This window comes from Arachis hypogaea, unplaced genomic scaffold (assembly GCF_003086295.3).
Source record: "Arachis hypogaea cultivar Tifrunner unplaced genomic scaffold, arahy.Tifrunner.gnm2.J5K5 arahy.Tifrunner.gnm2.scaffold_297, whole genome shotgun sequence".
Classification (NCBI taxonomy): domain Eukaryota; kingdom Viridiplantae; phylum Streptophyta; class Magnoliopsida; order Fabales; family Fabaceae; genus Arachis; species Arachis hypogaea.
This window is the reverse complement of record NW_027255613.1, coordinates 13,557-17,495: the sequence shown is the minus strand read 5'-3', so window position 1 is coordinate 17,495 and position 3,939 is coordinate 13,557. Positions and strand designations below refer to the sequence as shown.

The 3,939-nt window shown below is 33.9% G+C and overlaps 1 pseudogene; it reads left to right on the top strand.

Annotated features, from left to right (window-relative positions):
• The first annotated feature begins 962 nt into the window (after positions 1 to 962).
• On the top strand, positions 963 to 3,710 carry LOC112703151 (GABA transporter 1-like; annotated as a pseudogene).
• The last annotated feature ends 229 nt before the right edge of the window (positions 3,711 to 3,939 follow it).

Here is a 3,939-nt window from a genome sequence, read left to right as displayed (position 1 = left end):
ATATTTAAATGGTATATCAAATGTTTGAATATATAAAAAAGTGATTTACCAGCAGTAACATTAAATTGCTTTTTTAGTATTTTATTCATACATAATTCACCGACGATAGGTAATACAAAATTTATAATTTTATCCATGCTCTAATTTACCGACGACATCCCCCATCGGTGATATTATTTTTATTATCAATGAAGGCTCAATTACTTGTCTTAATTGTCGGTATGGTCATTAGAAAAACTCGCGCGTCTTGTATTATATATGTTCTTTTACTAATGTCATATGTTATGAGTATAATTTTTTTTGAATATCTTTTCAAAGAAACGTAGGAAAGTGGAGATCAATTTCATTTTTTTCACCATTTTCGATAAAAAAAACTTAAAATAAGAGAGAAGACTCAAAAGCACTCGGTGAACATTGTCCCATTTAATGACTACACTACAAGAAAAATTAGTTTTAGCGACAAATTTTTAGCGGCCATAATATAATAGCCGCTATTTTTTTATTTAAACTATGTTTTTGTGGCAATTATATATTTACCGTTATTACTATATATTATAATGGCAATTACTGCTATTGCCACTAAATTTTAATCTTTTTATACTTTTAATCTTACTTTTTATAAATTAATAGTGGCAATTATCAGTATTGCCACTAATTTTTTTATTATATATTTTTTTTGTCACATTCTAATTCAGTTCACTTAGAAAGTCTGGTCCTGAATCAAGTAACCTGAGAGAGAAACTCCTAAGCTCTTCCCTCCGTCGCCAATCTCCGCCGCAGGCTTTACCATCGTTGACCACCGTCCATTATCCTTAGTCATTCACACTCATTCAAATTGATCATTCTTCATGTTTCAATCCTTTCCCCCGCAGATCCGCATCGCTATTCTTGTTCATTCATGATCTCCATTGCTAGGTTCGATTCCTATCGCCAATGTTGTTCGCCAAGGAAGAAACGAAAATATGGCGGAACCAGCAACATCTTCATCTTCAAAAGCATCATTAATGGTGGTAGGGAAGTCCGACGCGGAGGTTGAGGAGGTTCTTGATCAGATGCTCACTCATTTGGCTCTCTACGGCGATTCCAAGCTTGATCCCTTACTCTCCAAGCTTCTCTCTCTGCAACTCTTCACACTCCTCAAACTCCCCCGCTGTTCGCAACGAGATTTGCCAATTCTCATCTCTCTCTTTCTAGCTTAATTTTATTTATCAGCAATTTCAAGTGTTGCTTTCAAAATTGAAGATGCTACTGCTAATGTTTCACTTTTGATTTTGTGAATACTTGTGTTAATTCTGCAAATGTCAAAGGATTTCAAATTTGCAGTTGTGAGCAACTTAGGGCACATTGGAATTAGAATATAAGAGGGAAGATAGTTTCAGCATTGAGTTCATGGATCTTCAATCCGAAGAGATAATAGTAACAAATTACACAATTTTGAGTTCTACTAATGTTGCTTCTATGATCTATGAAGAAAAAGATATCATCATTTTTGCAACTTGTTCTGCTATAATTATTGGCACTGCAACTAACAAGAATGGAAGCTTGAATGTTACTCGCATTATGACTATTGCTAGTAAACTGCCACCTACAAATCCTAGAAATTTTGTCAATAAAGTTATTGGAATTTTTTGTAACTAATGACAGAACATCTAATGGTGATAGTTGAAAAAATGAAACTATTTCAGTTGATATTGGGATTTTTTGTGACTAATGACATAACATCTAAATCTAATTAAGTATTTCAGTGAATAATATAACTTGTTGATCTTCAAGTCATCAACCTGTTGATGTCTTCTCTTTATGTGGTTATGCCTAACAAAACTCAAACTACAAGAGTTTTCTTTAAAAGTAAACTTTTCTTAAGTTATGCTTCAAATCAACTAAAATTTATATTCTTCTTAATTTTTTTTCTGATGTCAAGGTCTTCCTTTTCAAGATATGCCACTTAAATATTGACGTGTTCATAACTTTGTGCTACTTCAAATTTTCTTCGGGTTCTAGTTTGGGGAAAAAGTACAAACAATATTATCTTTTTTTAAGTTATTGCTCATTTACTTGCTACTAATTCAATTTCTATTTTTAATTGGTTACCTATATGTTGAATCAAGAGAGTAACGATCTTGAAAGAATGATTGAAAATTTGGAATGGAATATCCTATAATGCAATATGTGATTCATGAATGTGATTGATTTATAGGTTCATGGGTTCACTGTGGTTATCACTTGACAACATCAATAGTGGCACCACCACTCCTAAGTCTTCCATTTTATTTCACTTTTCTCAGATGGACGGCTGGGATCTTGTTCTTGGTTATTGCTGCTGTTGTTACTTTCTAAACTACAACTTGATATCTCTAGTTCTTGAGCACCATGCTAATCAGGATAGGTGCATGCTTTGAGTTAGAGACATGGCTCGCGACATTTTAGGTACCAAACAAATTCCCTGCTCTAGTAATCTAGCAGTTAAGGACTATCTTCATTTGAGTCCTGCATAAAATTAGAATAGAGTTATATTAACAAGGTTTGGCATGTTAGATTAAAATACAAATTTTTAAAGATGAATTACAAAACTTGACTTTATTGAATTTGATATAGGTCCACCATGGGGTCGGTTTCTTGTGGGGCCAATTCAATTTACACTATGCTTTTGTGTTGTTGTGGCTTGTATCCTTCTTGGAGGAAAATGCATGAAGGTGAGTTTGGTTTACATTTCTCACATATCAAGTGATGAAAAGATCACTTGAATGTTGTTATAATGTGACTAAAATGCTGAGGTGTTAATTGCAGATAATTTACCTACTATCGAACCCAAATGGTTCTATGAAGCTTTATGAGTTCATCGTGGAATTTGGATGTTTCATGCTGATTTTGGCTCAAATGCCATCTTTTCATTAATTGAGACACATTAATTTAGTGTCTTTGATTCTGTGCTTGGCCTATAGTGCATGTGCTATTGCTGGTTCCATTTACATTGGTACTTTTCTTTCCCTCCTTAGCACCCAAATTAATTATCAACTATGGTTCCATTTAATCAATTAACTTATTATCCCTTTACTTCCTTAATTCCTGGCTAATCAGGATACTCATCAAAAGGTCCCAAAAAGGATTATTCAATAAAAGGCAACACAGAGAGTCGCATTTTTGGAGCCTTCAATGCCATGTCCATCATTGCTACAGCATATGGAAACGGAATAGTCCCAGAAATCCAGGTCTCAAAGTAGCTTAGATCAGTTCCTTAAAAGTCAAAAATCTTAGTACTACTCAAGTCATCATCAGATAATTCATTTAATGCAAAGTGCTATGTTTATGCTTGCATTTTCTTTGGTCACAGGCAACATTAGCACCACCAGTGAAAGGAAAAATGTTCAAGGGACTATGCATTTGTTATGCTGTGATTATAGTAACTTTCTTTGGTGCAGCCATCTCTGGCTATTGGGCATTTGGAAACCAAGCAGAAGGTCTCATTTTAACCAATTTTATGGACAGTAATGGGAAGTGATTGGTGCCAAAGTGGTTTATTTACAAGACCAACATTTTCACAATAGCACAACTAGCAACTGTTGGAGTGGTAAGTACTAAGTAGCTCTTTTTAACAATTACCTTAGCTACTGAATTAAGTTATTGCTCATTTGCTTGCTACTAATTCAATTTCTATTTTTAATTGGTTACCTATATGTTGAATCAAGAGAGTAACGATCTTGAAAGAATGATTGGAAATTTGGAATGGAATATCCTGTATGATGACCTGTTGGCAATTGTATCACTTTGCTATCAAATAATACACATTCTCCAAATAAGGGACTTTGGAAACCTTGTTCATGTATGTGCTATTGAGGAATTCTACCGTGAAGATGATGAACTTTTTCTCAATTCTAATGCTCAGGTCAGTCCTTTCATTCTATGCTATTCGCAGTGCCATTAGATAAATCTACATGTTTT